Source organism: Eptatretus burgeri, chromosome 11 (assembly GCF_056783735.1).
Source record: "Eptatretus burgeri isolate ZD-2024b chromosome 11, Ebu_testis_v1, whole genome shotgun sequence".
Lineage (NCBI taxonomy): Eukaryota > Metazoa > Chordata > Myxini > Myxiniformes > Myxinidae > Eptatretus > Eptatretus burgeri.
This window is the reverse complement of record NC_140971.1, coordinates 62,502,320-62,524,859: the sequence shown is the minus strand read 5'-3', so window position 1 is coordinate 62,524,859 and position 22,540 is coordinate 62,502,320. Positions and strand designations below refer to the sequence as shown.

Below are 22,540 nucleotides of genomic sequence, written 5' to 3'. Positions count from 1 at the left end.
TTCACATTTCGATCACCGGATGCTTCACATGTTTTTCTTTGTCCTAATTGTTCAGCAAAATATCGGGATATGGGTGTATCCAGGGATGGTAGTAGGGAAAGGGTAGTGGTATGTGGGCAGGGGTAGGGTGCAGAATTTTTTTGTGGGCAAAAAACGACTTATAATCATCGAGTAAGGTTGGAAGTTGACTGTGATAAATTAAAATGTACGAACCATGCATCGAGCTCGTGAAAATTATATTTGTTCTCTTTCAACAACAAATTTAGATATACATAAATTACAAATTTGGCACCTTATAGCAGTCTTAATACTTCTTTAAAACACTCATAGGCCTTATCTTTCTGAGAGAAATTATCAATTGCTTCATTTCCGGTGCTTTTTATGGGAGTAATTAACCCGATAACACCTGGAAAGGCAGTTCAGTGTGGTCAATTATTCACTGGAAGGATGCACGAAAAAAGGTCTCAAAAAGTGATAATGCTCTTGAGTGGTAAAAGCTATTTTAATTAATCATGATACCAAGAATTATCAATCATATCAAATGAATGGTAGTGTGCTGCACAGCACAATCACTATCCAAGCGCATTGTACATTGCTCGACAGTAGCTGTAGGCTTGGTAGGTCGCGTCAATTGTAGATAGGCTTACGTGTGGTTTATTATCGCAGCAAAAATTTACAAAATACAGGAAAATTGGAATCGGCAAATCCTTTTGAAGAACTTTTGAGGTCTGCCTGCTAAAAACTTCCAAGGACAAAATTATTGGCAGTCAAAGGATATGATGCATTTTAGAATCCTCTTGCACTCTCTGTTAGTTCAACAATGCAGTCAGATTTTTTTTTCTGGAATAGACATGACGTAATAAGGCACATTCTGTGCATGGGTGAGCTATAAACTGCCAAGAAGCAGGTGCGGTTGTCCCCCCACCCCCACCCCACCCTCCCCCTTTCCTGTTGCGGCGTCCCAGGGTGTATCTGGTTTTCATTTGAATTAATGTTGAAAGAGGAATTTATGAGATGCGGTTCACCTTCTTATTCCTCGGATTGCGATGTGTGTTGCCACACTTCTTGAGTAGACAAACGAGCAGCAAGATGAGGGTATGGTTGTTTGACATCAATCGCGTGGGATACATTGGCCATAACTGATCTGGATATCTGGATATGCGTGCGTGCTTCATGATGTGCAGTGACACTCTTCCAGTTCATAAGCACCAATTCCCTTGAGGAGCTTATTTGCTGTCAGTGTTTTTTTGGTTGAAGATGCGGCTCTTCTTCATATTTCATGTAGATGTGTTGCCAGGCTCAGTGAGTTTACCATATTATTAAGAGCGATACTCCAACATGTCTTTGCAACATTCTTTTACCTGTTGAGTCAGGGTGGGTGACCCTTTCCTCTTCTTATTTTTCTTCACATGTACGATATTTCGCCTGTACTTTCTTCAGACCTACTTCTTTTTTTTATACAGAGATCAAGGCTTTTTGAAGAGCATATCATGTCTTTATGCAAGGAGACTGTTGAAATGTAAAATGTTACATATTTGGAAGGCAAATTTTGGAGGTCATTTGTAAAATACAAAAGAGGAATTACATTTTACAATATCGCATTTCTGCCATTTTTTTTTTTTTACTTTTGAGTTTGGTTCAGGTATCCTTGGTGTGACATTCCCTTATCATTCCCCAATGATATTTATGTATTGATGGTTCATGCAGCCCAAGTGTAATGCAATACGTCTAGATTCTTTTTGAAACAGCCCAGCCATAAAAGCAACCCAGCACTTTTGATGTCGATTACTGTGCCTTTTGCTCTTTGAGACATGTTTTGTTGGGAGTTGTGAGTGCTACCTGTTCATCGGAAAACCAAAAACTTTTTTTTTTACTCCATATTATTTAACCAGGTTTCAAACCGAAAGAAAAAAATTCATATCTCGACCACCAGGTATCAAATAATGAAGGCCATCAATCAATCAGCAATTATGTACTGAGTCAAAGGCAATTCATAGAGTGTACACAAGGTTGATAGTTAACACAAGGTGGTACAAGCCAAGAATAAAAATAAAGGAAGTCACTGTTTAACAATCAAGATGGTTTAAATAAACAGAAGGAATATCAAATTGCTCACGTCAAGAACATCCTTGCCGGTATCAAGTTTTTCATTGAATTCTGTGCTCTGTAAAGAAAAATGCAATATTCATATTTATCATGTCATTTCAAAATTAAAAACAAGATGTTCATGCAAGTTTCGTGCTACATGGGGTGTTCAAAAGTTCTCAGAACTAGATAGTCCAAAAAAACACAATTGTTCAAAAATATATTTTACAACACACTCGCACAATCATTTATTTATATGAGGGCTGGCTGTATAGTTTGGAGGTATGGCACACTCACCTCTGAGCTGTCCAGCCTGGGTTTGAATCTCGAATGACCTATAAACCATCACCTTTGTGTTTTACATACAGGACAATACATCAATGTGTGCCCCATCCATTGGAAAGACCCGAGGCCGGAAGTTGTTGGCGGATGCTAAAGATCCCACGGTGTCTCATGAATCCCACAAGTTATCACTGGTAAGTTTTTATTTTTTTTATTTTTTTAGGTGGAAAAATTTCTGGCAACTCTCAACTCTGACTCTGCAACTGGACTGGATGGTATCAGCTCAGTGTCCTAAAAACCTGCTCTGCTGCTCTTGCACAGAATTGAAGCGTTCAGCTTTCTCACGAGTAGAGTTGGCTGTGGTTCCATTTGAATAGAGGGAAGAAATTGAAAGGGAGGGGGGGGGGGCTCTGGATATCGACTGAACTAGGTACCACCAGGTTTTAGAGGAGGGAGACAAGTTTAAAAGTTCAATCTTGATGTTGGACAGATGCTGTGTTCTGGCTCTCCTGTGGTGGACACACATTTGTTGTGGGCTTTGTGGAATGAACTGAGATTGCCTTTCATCAGATTTTCTTTGCAGGAAGAGAAGGCGAGTTATTTCAGAGCAACTCCCTCACCACAGGATTCCGTGTACCATGGGAAGAAAGAAGGGTGGGACAACTGAAGATGAGATAGGATGGATGTGCATAAAAGATAGCAAGTTTCTGTCATAGAATTCCCAGGCCAAGTTGATGTCAGGGGCAGAATATATGAGACTCGTCCTGAAGTGAGATGGCTGCTTGTAGTCCCTGTCAATCTGTCTGAGTGAACTGCCAGACTTGTTGGTGCCAATGCAGCTCTCTGAGACTTGCCAGAGAGAGGTTGACTCTTGCAAGCATAATCTCATGAACGAAATGAAGCAGAGGAAGAGCAGGAGACATTTGCAGGGAAGTTGGTCTTCACCAATTCCAGAAGGGAGGATTTGCCATTGGGAGAAATCTGGGAGAGAAAGTTCACAGACTGTCAGTCTTATGGAGTTACATTAGTCCTTTGCTGAATTGCCATGGCTGGTGAGATAGAGGTACCAACATCCACCCAATTTGCATGAGGATAATGAAAATCACCATATTTAAGGATGAGAAAGTTGGGATGAGTGGTTAAAAGTTTGGCCATGTTGTCTGATATGTATGTATGTATGTATGTATGTATGTATGTGGAGTCGTCACTGTTTGGAAGACGCTACAACACACAAACAAACCAGAATGGCACTCAGTAGAATGAATACCTCTGCCAGGCTGAACAGTTTACATTTTGTATCCCACTGAGAGGCCAAATCATGAGCCAAAATTGAATCGGCTTATTCTTGTCACCTACCCAACTGACCCACCAAGCTTTGTCATAATTCATCCTGAATGTTTTGAAATATTGTGCTATTTGTCATTTTGGTTCCATCTCTCAATGGTGAAGCCTCAATTTTAAAATTAAAAAAATCTCGTTTGAGGATCTGGATCCATATCTTCACCAAAACTGAATCAATTCATCCTTGTTACACACCCAACCTGTCCACCAAGATTCACCCAAATGTGTCCATGTTTTTTTTTGAGATATCGTGCTATACAGAGTGTTCCAAAAAGACCCAGCCAACTTTGGTTGTTAAGAGATTTCGAACCACAAATGATACAATGATACCCTTTGGTTTTATATGATACAGAAACTCAAAGGTTTGTACACATCATCAATGCACTTCAATGTGAGCTCTGTTTGCCACACACAGGACATCAGGGTGGTACACAAGTTCTTGCCATGTTTGGCTCAGCATGTTTGCATCTACCAGTGCACATACAGCTGTGATCCAAGAATGAAGTTCCTGCAAGTTTGCCACCTTGGTGTTGTCACCAACATCTTTGACAAACCCCCACAGAAAAAAAAATCAAGCAGGATTATGTCTGGTGATCATGGGTCCAGGCGGTTGGTCCATTTCAGCCAATCCAGCGACCTGGAAATTTTTCATTCAGGATGGCTCAAACGACTAAGGCCCAATGAGGGGGAGTGCTGTCCTGTTGTAAAATGATTCTGGGTTGCAAGTCTTCAATCTGTGGGAAGGTGAATCTTTCCAACATGTTCATGTAAATTGTTGAGGTCATTGTATCCTCCGCAACGAAAAACGGACCCACCAAGCGGTCATGGAGAAGGCCACACCACACGTTGACCTTTGGACTGTCACGTATGTGTTCAAGGATCATGTGGGTGTTTTCAGAGCCAAAAATCCTCACATTTTGCAGTTGAACTTTTTCAATACATGAAAGCAAGCTTTGTCTGTGAACATGACCTTTTCTAGGAAAACTTTGTCATCCTCTATGTGACTGAGCATTTCCAAGGCAAATGCCTTGCATTTGGGTCCATCATTTGGTTTCAGTTCCTGCAACATCTGCACCTTATCGGCATAAAGTTTCAATCATTTATGCAAAATCCTGTGGTGTTGGTAGTTCCAGTTCTTTGGATGCACATCGGATTGATTTTCTGGGACTTTGTTGAAATAATTCACACACTCGTTCAATGTCTGCTGCACTTGTGCTTGGTCGACCAGTACTTTTCTGTTTCTGACAACTTCCAATCTCCTTAAACCTCTCGCACTACTCTCTAATACTAGTCCTTGATGGCAGATTCCTTCCATACCTTGTACGGAAATTACGCCAAACTTGCATGTCGGATCTCATCTCCATGAACCATTCGATGCACTGAGCTTTCTCCTGTGGAGTCACCATTTTCTTTTACATTGAAAATAAACAAGACTTAATCAGTTTCTGTATCATATCAACCAAAGCGTATTGCATCATTTGTGGTACGAAATATATCAACAACCAAAGTGGTCCAGGTGTTTTTGTAACACCCTGCATATTGTTTTTGGCCCCATCTCTCAATGGTGAAGAATCGCTTTAAAAATTATTGTATCCAGACCTGGATCTGAATTCTCAAAAAAAAAATCAAATTTATTCGTCATTGTCACACACCCAACCTGCCCACCAAATTTCCTCCGAATCCGTCCAGAGCTTTTTGAGATATCCTGCTCACAGACAGACAAACAGACAGGGGTGAAAACATAACCTCCGTCCACATTAACAGAGGTAACAAGAGGTGGGAGAGGAGGGGAAGTCACAGCAAAACAACTCCTGGGGGTTGGTAAGTATAAAATCAGTAAAAGGGCAGTGGCAAATTGAGTTCATAATGTAAAGTGCAACTCCACTGCCAGGGTGGGGTTCAAGCCTATCAAATCAGAGAAGACAATAGCTAAAGAGTCAGGGATGTCCTGCGAAAGGAATGGTTCTGTTAACAGATGATGTGTGGTTTATCAGCAGCGGCCTGGATTGAGAGGTCTGTCAGGTTGGAGCGTCGGGTACTCCTGTCAGATAAATAAGGAAAGTGAAGCGTTTTAAAATTATTTTAAAGGAAACAAGCTCGAATGAGCTAAGATCCTCATCCTCTTAATGATGACGTCATAAAAACGAATATGACGTCATTGTGATGTATCGGGTTTGCGATAAATTATCTGTGCTAATGCCCGGCTTGATTCCCGCAAACAACATTCAAACAACTTGCCTAGTTTCGGAGATAATGGTAGAGGCGATTTCCATTAGCGGCGATATTATGACGTCAACTTTTTTTTATAGTAAGAATTTCCAAAATCGGAGATGGTTACTGCCTGTGCGTGGCCTTTCTGCATATACATGGCAAGTTTCACGAAGATCCGATGAAAACTCTGGGTTGTGAAACAAAAAATGTCAAAAAATAGGAATGATGTCATAAAAATTGATATGACGTCATAGTGATGTATCATATGTGCGGTAATTCATCTCTGCGAATGCCCTGTTCGATTCCCGCAAACAGAATTCAAAAAGCTTGCCTAGTTTCGGAGATAATTTTTGAGGCGATTGGCATTAGCGGAGATATTTTGACATTATAACTTTTTTCTGGGAGGAATTTTCAAAATCGGAGATGGTTACTGTCCGCGGAGGGTATATATATATATATATATATATATATATATATATATATATATATATATATATATATATATATATATATATATATATATATATATATATATGCCAAGTTTCAGGAAGTTTCGATGAAAACTGTAGGCTGTGAAACAAACTAGTTTCGGAGATAACGGTATAGGCGATTTCAATTAGTGGAGATATTATGACGTTAACTTTTTTTCTAGAAAGAATTTCCAAAATTGGAGATGGGTACTGCCTGCACGTGGGCTTTCTGCATATACATGGCAAGTTTCACGAAGCTCCGATGAAAACTCTGGGTTGTGAAACAAAAAATGTCAATTAATAGGAATGACATCATAAAAATTGATGTGACATCATAGTGATGTATCATATGTGCGGTAATTCATCTCTGCTAATGCCCTGTTCGATTCCCGCAAACAGAATTCAAAAAGCTTGCCAAGTTTCGGAGATAATTTTTTAGGCGATTTCCATTAGCGGAGATATTGTGACGTCATAACTTTTTTTCTCAGAGGAATTTTCAAAATCGGAGATAGTTACTGTCTGCGCAGAGTATTTTTACATGTATATGCCAAGTTTCAGGAAGTTTCAATAAAAACTGTAGGCTGTGAAACAAATGAAACAAAAAACAAAAAATGTCAAAAAATAGGAATGACATCATAAAAATTGATATGACGTCATAGTGATGCATCATATGTGCGGTAATTCATCTCTGCTAATGTCCTGTTCGATTCCCGCAAACATAATTGAAAAAGCTTGCCTAGTTTCGGAGATAATTTTTTAGGCGATTTTCATTAGCGGAGATATTTTGATGTCATAACTTTTTTTTCTAGGAGGAATTTTCTAAATCGGAGATGGTCACTGTCTGCACAGGGTATTTTTACATATTGTTGCGGTATTCGCGCCCGCCGGCGTGCTGACGGCCACGTAACTCGAATCGCGGCACGTCGCCCACCGGACGGACAATCCAGTCGTGACCCTCTCGGACTAACGCCGGGAACCAGTCACGGGTGGACCTTTCGGTCTCACCGCGATCGAGCCAATCAGCCCCCGTGTGGGATAGGGTTGCTCGCCAAATTCGACCTACCTAAGTACCCACGCGGAGGGTAGACCGGGCGATCGCACCTCGCCGCAGGTCGACTTCGGACACGGGCCACTTAAGCGACCCGTTCCGTACTATCAGAATAACCGAGCGGTGTTATCGTCGACCTCGACGGTTCGATTAATTATCGGGCGTATTCAGCCCACTACCAACCCTTTACGTGAAGCAAGATGAGGATTCAATGGGAGAAAAAGACGAAGCGAAGCGGGAAACAGTTCAACAATAAAGCACATTTATTCGCGACGAACGGAAAGCACACATATTCAATTCCACCAAATGCACACAAAAAAAAGAAAACACAATTCCATTTACACAAAAAGCAAATATAAAAGTGAAAACACAGTGCAGAGCTAATACCGACTACCGAGCACACGGCAACACTTATACAATTCTACCTCACAGACGGCGCCGACAACACATACCCAAAACCAAGGAAAAGAATACCCTCAAGGATGAGGCGGGCCTGAGGCCGAGACCGGGTCGCGCCTACCCGTCTGGTAATGAGACGCGGAGCGGTGATGGCGCCGCAACCCGCGGGCCTCGTGGACGGTGTCTGGTAGGGGGTGGGAAAGGGGCCCCCTTGGTCGCACTATCTCAGCGCGGGGGGAAACAGGAGGGGGTTGCTGATGCTCGGGGTATAGAGGATCTTTATTATCCCTGGTGTGCGTCTCCACCTCGGCCAGGTCGCGCTGCCGGCCTTCCTCGGGCGTGCAGCTCCCGGCACCGTCGCGAGCACCCCCTCGTCTGCCTTCGCCGCTGCCGCCTCTCCGCCTCTGGACTCTCCACCCTGGACTCTTCTTTGGGCTCTCCTCGTTCGACTCTCTTCAGCTTCTCCAGCTACTGCAGGCTTCGGGCTCCAGACTTCCACACTCTCTGACTGACGAACACGGTCCTTTTATCCCCCCGTAGCTTCGCCTTTGACCCCCTCCCTTTGACCTTTCACCTCGCTCCCCATTGGCCCGAGAAAAAGTGGGCGTGAAGGCTTTTTGATCCACAAATTTGCATATATCGATCGTTCTGGAGGCGGGGCCAAATCGCCCCTCGCTCACCGATTGGACGGCAAAAAGTGGGCGTGTGTCGTTTTTGATCCGTTTTTGAAGCACAAAATCCGTGATTTTGTACACACTGTTCGACGTGCGCCCTGCACGAGTCCAACACCGGTACCCACAGCGGGGCAAGAACGGTGGCGATGCTACGGTTGCGAGGTGTGACGTGAAGGTCGTGGCGGTTGTGGTGAAGCGGTGGTTGTGGTCGGTGGTTGATGTTGTGGTTGTGATCATGGCGGTTGGTCCAAAATAAAGATAGTAAAAGAAAAACGGCTATCCTGAAGAGTCGCAGCTCGCATAAATGACATGTATTCCCACTAGACAACGGGTTTGGGCCTAACTACACATATACTTGCCGAGATACCTCACCTAAGGGACCTGAATGGTGGTTTGCGAATTTGGTAACCACAACACTACCCCCTTCCCTTTTTACAGACTCGTCCCGAGTCGTCAAATTTTCGTGTGCCATCATGTGTAGTTTTCCCCTAGTACATTTTACCTACGGATCCCTGAGTGCGACATTCATGGTATTCGTGTCCCCAAAATAAATAACCTGAGGGCTGCGTAACTATCTAAACAAACTCACTCACACGGACGACTTAAATAAAATTGCCGGCGCTAAGACAGACATGCCGGGGGCGCACTCATATGTACAGTACATCTTAACCTTAACTTACAAATTTTACACTAAACCATGGCCCAGGATCACTGAACTCTGCAAAGAAAAGCAGTTAGCAGGGAGCCAGGCTGCCCGCATGCAGTCTCTGGCTCAAACAATGCAGGTGACAGGGAACGTGGCTGGCTGCTCACACGCAGTCCAAGGCCTTCCCTTTTGAACTGAACGCAGTGAACCACAACGGTGCATGGGCCGCACAACGCAGTCTCCGTGCCAGCTCAAGTGGCACACGCAATGAGCACAACGAATGGATGCATGAACGGTTTGAACTGAATGCAGTGAACCACAACGGTGCATGGGCTGCACAACGCAGTCTCCGTGCCAGCTCAAGTGGCACACGCAATGAGCACAACGAATGAATGGATGAATGGATGGACGCAAAACACGGTGCACGGGCTGCCACTGCAGGCCCGTGTTGTAGCTGCCAACAGGGCAGTTCTCGCAGCTTGCAAACTGTTGCCTTGCGGATCCTGGCGCACATGGAAATGAACAGGGGGGGGGGGCAAAGCAAAAATTGAACGGGGCTGGTGAACATGGGCAGTGGGCATGGCATGGCAAAGGCAGCAGGCAAACACAGCCCGCAGAAGAAGGCCGCTGCAGGCAAACACAGCCCGCAGAAGAAGACCGTTGCAGGCAAACACAGCCGGCAGACGAACTGGCCGGCACAGGCCTCGAAGAAAAACAGCCAGCAGATGAACTGGCCGGCACAGGCCTTGCAGCACACAGCTGCCGATGAAGTTGGCCGGCCTCCGCCTTGAAGCAAAACACGGCCAGCCGATGAAGTTGGCCAGCCTTTGCCATTCAGTGGAGGTTGGTGGAGGGAGTGCGGTGGTGCTGGCCACTTGGAAGGTGGACTCGGACCTACCTACCTGTCTCCCTCCCACCTATCGCCTTTGCCTGTCACTGTACATACCCACTCCCTTAATTTGTGAAAAACCAATTTAGCCCCAACTTAGTTTTTTTCTGTTGTTTTTATTTTTACTCCCCCACTATAAATCGTCCCCTAACCCCCTTTATCGTCCTTGTTCGGCTAACCTATACTGTCACCTAGCCTACTCCCAACCCCTACGTTCCCTTCCCGGAGGGGAATAAGGGAGAGCTAGCGTCCTGTGTCGAGGCCCAACGAAGCCTCAGAATGGCCTCCCCAGAGTTCGGCGATCTAACCCAAAGTGGGTCCAGCGGCCCACAACGAGAGCGAGGGGATGGATGGTGCGGAGGGGTACATCTCCTAATCTACCCTAACCATTTAACTGTTAAACTACCCCGGGGCTTTCAACAAGCGCCTCTCGCTTAAACTATTGGTTCTATCAACCCAGATTCCCGTCGCCTGTGTTGGTGTCCTCACAATTTCGGGCCTCACCCCCCAATTTTCTCTCCGTGCCCTCACACGGTCTCCTGGCTGGGACACGTGGCTCCCTCCGGCAGGCACGACCCTCTGCCGAATCTCCCGCTATGGCACCCCCGGGCACTACACTGCCTCCGAGCCTACCAGCTCCCTAACACCGGGGAGTGCCCCCCATGGCACCTCCCCTGAAACGCACACGTGGCAGGCCGGCCTCCCGGGCCCCTTTCCGAGGGTCACCCGTGCCCACAACACTGCCCACGCGGCTAATGGCGCCCCGGGCCCCCGCACCAAGCAGGCGCACCCGTGCCCACTACTCTATCCCGGCCCCCCATGGGCCCTTGGCCTACCACGGCCGACTAGCCTGGTGCCCGGGGTACCCACTCAGCGATACTCACCTTTCGCAGCCACGCTCCCAAGCCCGTCAACAGGGCTCCTGCACCCCTCCAAATGGGTCTCTAGCCTACTTCCTCACCAACAACAAAACGACTTCCATTTTTCAATTTGACTAACCCCGCTAACTCACTCTACACTGACCCCGGGGTCCCTTGGGCGGGAGTCACTCCTCCCCCCAATCACTCATCGCACCATGCATTCCCCATTCGCTCCACTCACACAGACCCGCTGGCCGCACTCACTCATCATGTACTCACCTCACAACTCTTCAACACACACACCGCTGAACTCTGCCATCCTCCTAACTACATCCCCTAACTAACTCGTGCTCCCACGTCGTCCCTTAAACTATAGCACGTTCCATTTAACCTACGTAGCTAAGCTACGTCCCCACTACACATCCAAAGTCTGTCTCTGTCTCCAAATCAATCATTTTATTTCCCAACCTAAATCTGGCTACAATCCCTCTACCTAATCCATTCTACGGACTCCATGAGGACTTACCCATGCCCCATGGAGTCGGTCTAGCTAAGCTAACCCTTCCCCCTAACTAGTTTTCATCCTGTGCCCAGGGTAAGGGGGTCTTCCACCCCTTGCCCAGGAATCCTTTGCACCCGAAAGTGAGGCTTGCTTTTTTTTTTTTTTTTCCATGGTCAGCACCTGCGCGGCAACTCAGAGCTCGCGCACTTTGCACCTGCCCGTGACGTCATGCAGCTGCACGTGTCCCTCGTCCCTCCTTGGACGGGACCATCCGGCAGAGATACCCCTCCTGCCGGATTCCAACCACACGTGCAGCCATGACGTCACCGTGCGCATAAAAAAAAACACAAGCCCCACGTCTCGAGGGGTTCCCCACGTGAACACATGTGCTTTGCCCGTTGGAGCTTAACACACACGATCGCGTGGAGAACCCGTCCGGTCCAAATCCATTTACCTGCCTAAACTTTGTCCGTCCGCGGGATCGGCAAATCCACCGCGTGCGTTTCCGGACCGGGACTTCACTCTCGCAAGCGAGCACGTGGTGGTCTCGTGCGTTGCACAGCACGGACCGCGTGCTCACTGCTGGGTGAACCCGGCACGGTCCCCGAAACAACCACAGCCGCTACTCGGCTTTCTTTCCTCACATGTCGCCGTCGTCGTCGCCATTCGACCCACGCACACCTGCGTGTTACGACGCACACAGTCCACACCATTAAACTCACACCGGGAGACGCGGCTGCGTGCTCCCGCATGCCAACCGACATCTCCCTCTCATACCGCTCTCTCACACACACGGTCTCCCTTGCACACAACGACCTTGCACACGGCCGTTCACCCACGCGTGCCTCACTACTCACACAAACCATACTACTCACACACGCGGGGGCACTCACCCGCGGTACCTCACTCACACTGGCCGTTTCATCCACACACACGGCCTCTTCCACACACGGTGCCTCATCCACACACGGCGTGCTGGGAAGCACGCACTCCGGCACCATCGCTACCACACCACTCACACACGGGGTCGCTTCCACACACGGGGACGCACTCACACCCTGCACCACACACACCGGGACAACCACACTGGGGATTCGTGTCCCCACAAGGGTCTCCGGGGCCTCTATACCCCCCAAGCTCTCCAAGCACCTGTCCACAGCACCCGTCCTCTCAACCTCGCAAAGCACGACCGAACTCACCTGGTCGTGACTCGCCTCAAGGGGGCAGACTCCCTCCCCTCGTTCCTGGAGGAGGTCATCCAGGTGCTCGCACCGGGTCTCTACCCAGTCCGCCAGCTCACCCCCATTATCCTCCACTACCTCTGTGTGTGTGTGTGTGCGTCACTTACCCCGTCTTCCTCGTGTAATCTTTCCTCTATTTTTTCTATCTCCCGTGTCTCTGCCAACTCTTCACCCTTTACCTCCCTTGTCTCAACTATTATTATTTCCTTCCTGTGTTTCATTCGCTGTTCTCTCACGACTCTTCCTCGTTTCCTCTCCCGTCCTTCCTTCTCCAGTTTCATGGTTTGCTTCATTTGGTTAATCTCCTGTTTGTGTTTCATTCGCTGTTCTTTGTCTATCTCGTACTCCAGCCTCAGCTTTTCTTTCAATTGGTCAACCTCAGATTCATGTTCTTTTTGTTTTCTATTCCATTGTTCCTCTCGTTCTTCCCTCTCCAATCTCGTTGTGTCCTTCAATCTCCTGATTTCTCCTTCCTGCTTCATTCCTTGCTCCTTTACTTTCTCCTCGTATTCAAACCTATTTTTTTCCTTTTGTCGTTCAGTTTCAAATTCATACTCTTTCAGTTTTCTATTCCACTGTCTTTCTTGTTCCTCCTTCTGCAATCTCGTCATTTCTTTCAACTGACTGATTTCTTTCTCCTGTCTCATTCGTTCTTCCTTCATTACTCTTTCTTGTTCCTCATTCTTTAGTCTGGCCTTCGCTTCCAGCTGTTCGATCTGTACAGTGTGGTTTCTTAAAGTTTCATTTTCCGTTCTCTTCCTTTCCTCTTTTAACACTCTCAGTTCGTTTTGTAGTTCCCTCTCTTTGTTTTGGTGTTTCTGTAACTCAGAAACTTTATTTTCCAATTCCTTTCTCATCTCCGCACACTCAGACTTTGCTTTGGCTTCTAACTGTTCTTCCGGCTTGCGCTTGTGGTTTTCTACCCGTCTTCCCAGTTCCTCTGTCTCCGTTTTTCCCTCCAGTCCCAGCTTATCAACTCTCTTCATGTCTTGAAGTCTTTTCTCACACTCCACCGTTTCGACCTTCAATCCCTCCTCTGTCTCCTCCTGGCTTTCTTTTAATTTTTCTAATACCTTCTTTACCTCGTGTCTCGTCTTACACGTCTCCCGAATTATTTTCTCGCCCGCCCCGACCGCGGGCCTGACAGCCGTTGCACTCCCCCCCAGCTCGTTCGTCCCAGCACGTGGCAGCGCCATTTTCTCGCCCGTGGTCCGCGTTTCGCTCCTCCCCATTGCCATAATGCCTGCCTGCAGGCCTATGCCCATGCTCTGCATCTCACCCCGCATTTCTTTCATTTGGTTTTTCGCTTCGAGTGCGTTTCCATCCATTTTTTTATTTTCCATTTGTTGCGTATTTCTCTTCATTTCGTTGTTCCTTTCTTTCATTTCGGCATTCCTGTAATCCAGTTTGTCATTTATGCTCTGCGCGAGTTCCATAATCTGCCGCATTGTCACCTGCCCTGGCCACTCCCACTGACTACATTTAGTGGTGGAGTTATAATAAAAAACCGACCAGATGAACGGCATCGATGCCTTTCCCAACCTTCTGGTACGGGTTTCTCTTGCACGGTGATCCCGTCCTGAGCCATGGATTCTACATTACTATTACACATACCTAATCCACCCGGCACCCGCTCGCCTTGAGACGCCATCTTGCTTCTCGTGAAGGGTTAATTTCGCTCACTCGTAATTTGGAGGGAATCGGGGGTCGCTTCTCTCACCCCTGGACCGATTCCCGTGAATTTAGCCGGAGACAGGAGAGCCCGTTTTCCTGTTCTCCGATACCAGTGCCGCGAGGAGGGCGATGAATTTGTATCCCACTCCTGACACCAGTGTTGCGGTATTCGCGCCCGCCGGCGTGCTGACGGCCACGTAACTCGAATCGCGGCACGTCGCCCACCGGACGGACAATCCAGTCGTGACCCTCTCGGACTAACGCCGGGAACCAGTCACGGGTGGACCTTTCGGTCTCACCGCGATCGAGCCAATCAGCCCCCGCGTGGGATAGGGTTGCTCGCCAAATTCGACCTACCTAAGTACCCACGCGGAGGGTAGACCGGGCGATCGCACCTCGCCGCAGGTCGACTTCGGACACGGGCCACTTAAGCGACCCGTTCCGTACTATCGGAATAACCGAGCGGTGTTATCGTCGACCTCGACGGTTCGATTAATTATCGGGCGTATTCAGCCCACTACCAACCCTTTACGTGAAGCAAGATGAGGATTCAATGGGAGAAAAAGACGAAGCGAAGCGGGAAACAGTTCAACAATAAAGCACATTTATTCGCGACGAACGGAAAGCACACATATTCAATTCCACCAAATGCACACAAAAAAAAGAAAACACAATTCCATTTACACAAAAAGCAAATATAAAAGTGAAAACACAGTGCAGAGCTAATACCGACTACCGAGCACACGGCAACACTTATACAATTCTACCTCACAGACGGCGCCGACAACACATACCCAAAACCAAGGAAAAGAATACCCTCAAGGATGAGGCGGGCCTGAGGCCGAGACCGGGTCGCGCCTACCCGTCTGGTAATGAGACGCGGAGCGGCGATGGCGCCGCAACCCGCGGGCCTCGTGGACGGTGTCTGGTAGGGGGTGGGAAAGGGGGCCCCCTTGGTCGCACTATCTCAGCGCGGGGGGAAACAGGAGGGGGTTGCTGATGCTCGGGGTATAGAGGATCTTTATTATCCCTGGTGTGCGTCTCCACCTCGGCCAGGTCGCGCTGCCGGCCTTCCTCGGGCGTGCAGCTCCCGGCACCGTCGCGAGCACCCCCTCGTCTGCCTTCGCCGCTGCCGCCTCTCCGCCTCTGGACTCTCCACCCTGGACTCTTCTTTGGGCTCTCCTCGTTCGACTCTCTTCAGCTTCTCCAGCTACTGCAGGCTTCGGGCTCCAGACTTCCACACTCTCTGACTGACGAACACGGTCCTTTTACCCCCCCGTAGCTTCGCCTTTGACCCCCTCCCTTTGACCTTTCACCTCGCTCCCCATTGGCCCGAGAAAAAGTGGGCGTGAAGGCTTTTTGATCCACAAATTTGCATATATCGATCGTTCTGGAGGCGGGGCCAAATCGCCCCTCGCTCACCGATTGGACGGCAAAAAGTGGGCGTGTGTCGTTTTTGATCCGTTTTTGAAGCACAAAATCCGTGATTTTGTACACGCTGTTCGACGTGCGCCCTGCACGAGTCCAACACCGGTACCCACAGCGGGGCAAGAACGGTGGCGATGCTACGGTTGCGAGGTGTGACGTGAAGGTCGTGGCGGTTGTGGTGAAGCGGTGGTTGTGGTCGGTGGTTGATGTTGTGGTTGTGATCATGGCGGTTGGTCCAAAATAAAGATAGTAAAAGAAAAACGGCTATCCTGAAGAGTCGCAGCTCGCATAAATGACATGTATTCCCACTAGACAACGGGTTTGGGCCTAACTACACATATACTTGCCGAGATACCTCACCTAAGGGACCTGAATGGTGGTTTGCGAATTTGGTAACCACAACACTAAATACGCCAAGTTTCAGGAAGTTTCGATGAAAACTGTAGGCTGTGAAACAAAAAAGTCCACAAGAACAACAACGTGAGTAAGACTTGGAGATCCTCCACGAGGATCTAAAAAAAGAAGCATTTCTATTCCATGAGGATTGAGTTTAAAGATAGAGAAAAGGGTAAAAATAATGTACTACATGAAGTACAGGCAGAAGGATATTCAAATAGAATGAGATCGTTGTGGAGTGGAAAAAAATGCTGTGTTTTAATTTTTTTTTGAAAGCGGCAGGGTTATCGGATGACGTTGAGGAGGTATTGTTACAGATTTAGAAGCCTTTTGCACACAAACAGTCAGCAGCCCCTGCAGTTCAGTTATTTCGATAAGTATGTGTTTTTAGTTAGGGTCCCCTCCCTTCTGTCTAATGGGAATTTCATGTGTGTGCTGTGGGTTTATTTTTTAGTCAGCGTTTTTTACAACAACAACAACAACAACAACAACAACAACAACAACAGCGGTCCCGTCCCTCACTCAACCCGGTCGCCATTATGCACGTGGTCTTAGGTGAGGAGGTACAATTGCCTCAAATCGGGACTCCAGTTTCCCCGCCTACCGTGGGCCTGTCCAATGAGGGACGGCCAGCGAATCGCGCGATGCGACCGTCCAATCAGGAGGCGAGTGGCCAGGGAAAAAGTCCCTCCAACCTCAGGAGAGGTTGAGTGATCGGCGCGTTCTGTCAGGCTGTCTGGGTCTGCCTCGCCTGGTGTAATCTGATCCGTGGAAGCTTTTTCGGCCTTGATCGCTTGTCGCCTCGTCATCTCTCACCTCGTCTGCCTTCGTGCTGGCTGGCGTCCGTCACTCTATCCCTCATTCCTGGTGCTTGGTGCTGCTTTGAGGGGGTAGGTTCGAGTCCTGCCATCGGACAAGCTTGACCAGACCGCACGAGGTGGATAGGTGCAAGTGCAGACTCTTGCCCTCAGCTCGCCTACCCTCTCAAGCTGAAGGGCCCCAAATAAAGGCCATGGCCACCATTTCTTTGTGTGTGTGTGTGTGTGTGTGTGTGTGTGTGTGTGTGTGTGTGTGTGTGTGTGTGTGTGTGTGTGTGTGTGTGTGTGTGTGTGTGTGTGTGTGTGTGTGTGTGTATGTATGTGTGTATGTATGTGTGTGGGCCAAGTCTATAAATTGCAATTGTTTAAGTGCCTTGTACTGACTTGCATTCCTTCTTGATAGTCGGTGTAACTCTGCTCTTTTTGTGCTCCCCTGCCCCATTATAAATAAACCCCGATTGTTCAATGTACCAGCTCATTGTCTGTCACTTTCTTTCGTTGGTTGAGCACGGTGCATATTGGGAATTAGGGAGGCCTTGTTGCTGTAATTGTTCATTTGGACCGACGGATCTTGGTAATCCCCGCTCGGTTTACACCCGGATCAGGCTCGGTAAACGGCCCGTTCTGCCCGAGATCCGTCGAGGGTGTGGTTTTCCCCAGTAGTTAGACGATGTGGCTACTTAGGTATATTGAAATTAGGCAATTAACCCTTCCCCACGTCGTCAAAATATTGGCGACCACGGTCCGCTAAGGGACCCGTGACCTTTGGAGATATCCAAGGGTTACGACCTTGCAATTCCGGGTGTTCGGTGGAGATGACCCTACTGCTCCACCTAGCGGTCGCACCTCGCCACCAATCCCCGGTCCACAACAGTATAAGTGAAATATTTTGGAAGAAAGAAGCAAAATGAGGATTATGGAGACCAAAGGCACACAATGTTTCTAGCTGCTGTCTCCGCTGGGAAGGGAAGGCAAAAGTATACTTTGAACAACATGAAAACACGTGACAAATACAGCACAAGAAGATACGGTTTAACAGGGAAAATTGGATGTAAACACAAACAGCAACACAGGGACGAAGATATAACAGAAAAACATGACAAATCCGGTTCGGAAAACTTAGCTTGAATGAGGTTCAAGCAGCAGTAAAGAACCAATCATTAATGCTGTAAAGAATGGTGCAATAAAATATGGTGGAAAGAAACAATTATTTACCTTCATTTTCATTGTATTAATGTGTATTTCTCCAATTATGGTGACCAGATATATCTAATTGTTCTCGGTCACGTACAGTGCCCACCATCCTCCATAAATGTTGGAACAGTGAAGTCAAGTTTGTTAATATTGCTGTATACTCAAGAAATTTGGATTTGAATTCAAAAGACTAATACGATGCAAGAGTACGGAAGGTCAGCTTTTATTTCTTGGTATTTTTATGCACATATGTTTTACCATTGTAGAACAACAGCACTTGTTACGTTCAGTCCCCCCATTTTAGGTGAGCTTCAGTATTGGAACAAATGACTGACAGGTGTTTCTTGTTGCATTGATTGTTCACACATAAAAGAGCTGTGAATGTCAAGTTTTGGTTTTCGCCTTTTATTTGGCCTTTGGAGTCTGCCTTTGGAGCCATTCGATATTTACCAACATGAAGACCAGAGAACTGTACATGAAAGAAAAGCAAGCAATGTGGATGCTGAAAGAACAGAATAATTTAATTGGAAGCATAGCACAAAAATTGAGCATAGCAAATACATCAATTTGGAATATCTTGAGAAAAGAAACAAACCACGAGTGTACTTAGCAATGGACAATGGCCAGGTCGGCCAAGGAAAACAACTGGAGTTGATGACAGAAAACTCATCAGAGCTTTCAATAAAAACCCTAAAACAACTGTCAATGACGTCACCAAAAACGGCCAGAGTGCAGTGGTGAAAGTATCACAATCTACCATTCGTAGAAGACTTCGACAGCAGAATTACAAAGGCTAAACCGCAAGATGTAAACCTCTCCTCAGTGCCAAAAATAGAAAGGCCAGATTACAATTTGCCAAGAAATACCGAGGTGAGCCAGTAGAGTTCTGGATCAAAGTTATATTGACAGATGGGACAAAGATAAACCTTTAGCAAAGCGATGGAAAGGTGAACGTGTGGAGAAAGGAAGAAACCGCATGTGATCCAAAGCATACGACCTCATCTGTGAAGCATGGTGAAGGTAGTGTCATGGCTTGGGATTGTGTGGCTGTTTCTGGAACTGGCTCACTCATCTTTATTGATGATCTAACTAAAAATGGCAGCAGCAGAATTAATTTGGAAGTTTACAGAAACTTTTTGGCTGCCTATGCGCAAGAAAATGCCTCCCAACTCATTAGGTGGCGCATCACCATGCAGCAAGATGATGACCCAAAACGCACTGTCAATGCAACCAAGGAGTACATCAGGGGAAAAAGTGGAATGTTTCCGACTGACCAAGTCAATCTCCTGATTTAAATCCAAGGGAGCATGCATTTCACTTGCTTAAGAGGAGACTAAATTGAGAAACCCACCCAAAAACATACAACAACTGAAAATGGCTGTGGTTAAGGCTTGGCAAAGCATCTCAAAAGGAAGATACCAAGAGTTTGGTGATGTCATTGGGTCACGTGCTCAATGCAGTTATTGCATGCAAGGGATACGTGACCAAATACGAACTATTATATTACTTTAATTTGCTTTAAATTTATCTGTTCCATTACTTGTACTAACCTAAAATGGGGGGATTAAACATAAAAAGCTCTCTTGTTCTACAATGGTAAAACATATATAAAAAGATATACCAATAAATAAAAGCTGACCTTCTGTACTCTATTCATATTTTGATCTCAAATCCAAATTTCTTGTAAAATAGCAATAATAACAAATTTTACTTCACTGCTCCAAAACTTATGGAAGACCACTGTTTACGATGCTGCCTGTGGAATATTTTGGCATAAACTATGTATCCTTCAGTTTCCAATTTTCTCGATCAGACTCAAATAACAGTTCTTTCAAAGTTGAAGAACAATGAGGTGGATAAGTGATTTATTTTTAAACCATCAAATTAATTACTCCATTCTAAACAACAATCTTAAAAGTCAACCACCATATTTCCAATCGTTATTACCATCCAGTGCTGAGCTTCCTGTAGATCATGTTGAGGTACTGGCAAATTTAGGGTCTAAAAAATATCAAAATGATATGAGTGTCATGGTCTACATGGTTCAAAACGTTGCAGTTATGCTCATAAAATTGTGGTTCTCCTTTGGGGACACACCACAGCACTTTATGGATTATATATAAATCCTCTGTTGGAAAGGGGAAAACTTAAAGGATGGGCTATCGTACGTGTTTGTAGATTTACAACTAAAAAGTAAAACAGAGTGAGCTTCACAAACGTGCTTTAAAAAAAAGATGAAATGCTGTTTCTACCATTACCTTTTCCATTCTGTTAGTTTGAGAACATCAAGGTAAATTTTTCTGATAAAGAGTTTCTCAATCCGAGTAGAGCATGAATCGATCATGTGGATGTGGGATTCCTTTCCAGGTTACCTTCCGGGTTAGGGTGATTACCAGACATGACATATTGTTCCATGACATCCATCTAGCAATCCATCAGCCTGTTGATGATGTCTAAACAATAAAGCTGTATTGTTGCTTACACCACGACTTCTCAACATAATAGCAGTCAGGTCACCATTCCTGTCGAGTGGTCATATAAGATGAGTGGTCATATAGTTATGGATTTTACAATCCACAATTCTGATTTGTGGAAACCCGGTGACCATAGTTATGCAGATTCCCATGTCATTATTTCCTTCATGTCGTCAGATAACAAGTTGGATGGAACATGTGTCGAACCTTCAAAATTGCCATAAATGTGGAAGGGAAAAGAAACTCCGCATCACATGGAGGCATCAACGGAGATCATGTAATCTTTGTAATATTCCACGTTTGCCAAGGAAATAATTCTCAAACCTTATTGAAAACATTCCACGAGTTTTAATTATTATTAATACTTTTTTTTTGGGGGGGGGTGTACTTGGAATGTTTGACCATTTGGTTTTCTCTTTCGATTGAAATGTAGCACTTGTACCAAACTCCCCATCCCACCCAATCTTTAAACAACGCAACCAGGGTCCCGTTGTTTGCAGTAAATTAGAGATAAAAAGAATAACACATGTGAGGTCCAAACAAAACAAGGTATAGGTGAGACCCGCCGCTTGCACGCCACGTGAACACCTCCCATATTTTCACTCGGTGGTCACATGTGGTTGCAAGCAAAGAATGAGCCTTGGGTTTGACACTTCTCGAACAACACGGGGAGCATAACTCTTGTGTTCACGAGCTTGAGGCAATGAGAAAAGTCTCTTCTTTTTCTTTAAACGACCATTATTAACCCACCTTTTCTTGTGGAGTTGGCCTGGAGAAGATTGGTCTTGGTTTTCACGAACTTGCTTGTCAGGCCTGACGTTTGACTAGATTGGGCAGGAATTTGGATTTTGGCCATGGTGACGGCAATAGCTCGCTTACTCTTTGCGAAGGACACCATGGGATCTTTAACATCCACCAACAAATGCTGGCAGACGGGATGTCCGTTTAAAGGCCATCCAAGGGACGGAACACATATTGATGACTCATCCTGCATGTGAAACACCGGGCTGACAGTTTATACCTGCGTCGTGAATCTAACCCAGGCAACATGGCATCGAGGCCAGTGTGCGTACCGCTATGCCATCCCACCAGCCTTCCGAGAAAAGTCTCTCTTGGTGCAAAATTATATTTTTGCTGCTTCTACAAGCTCCCCCCCCAAAAAAAACCCCCAAAACAAAAACAAATGGAAACCTCTTTATTTCTCAATACCTGCTATGGATTGAGTGAGCCAAGTCACCTCCCCTTATCGCCTCATCGTGTTCATTGGGTACTGTGTGTGCATTTGTATTGTTACGTCTGGCTTCCTTCTTTGGATTACGGTGCAGTAATTGGTCTTTATTTTGAATACGGATGCCTCCAAGTTTGGAGATGAGATGTTGGCATAATTTATGTACATGACGTCAGCGTCGTGTCATAGAGTCAATGTGCTTCTTTGGTTGATTTAATGTTCCTGGCTGCAAACCTCTTGACTGGTGATCAGCAAGGCAGAGACAATGTGCTCACGTGGCAGGCGACACTTCTTGCTGGCAGGTCGTGCAGCAAGCACTGTGATGGGATTTGATTTGTGCTGTGCTGCCTCGTCAAGTTCGGGGGTTCGAGTCAACATATTGTCGTGTCGAGGTCAGCCAACACGGATGCTGGACGGATGAGCCAAACTGGCATTTTACTCCCTCAGATGATGTTCTAAGTTAATGGTGGACAACGCGTGCACGCGTCTTGAAGAGAGACACGAAAACCTTACCGCTTGATGTAATCATGACAGAGGAGATGACGGCGGGTTAGGATAAGAAAGAACAGGGGACCCAAAATTGAAAATAAATAAATTATGTACAATGAGAATAAAAATGAATCCAAAGAACAAAGGCACCTCACTCTGGACTCAGTCACAGAGGGGGAAAGGGAACAAAA

The 22,540-nt window shown here is 46.4% G+C and overlaps 1 protein-coding gene across 1 annotated transcript in view; it reads left to right on the top strand.

The window, feature by feature from the left end:
- The first annotated feature begins 2,122 nt into the window (after positions 1-2,122).
- Positions 2,123-22,540, top strand: part of LOC147017216 (uncharacterized) — a 212,843-nt gene continuing 192,425 nt past the window's right edge. Inside the window, exon 1 of the mRNA XM_085846666.1 lies at positions 2,123-2,561. The gene's annotated coding sequence lies outside the window, so the exon portion shown is untranslated. The remainder of the gene's footprint in view (positions 2,562-22,540) is intronic.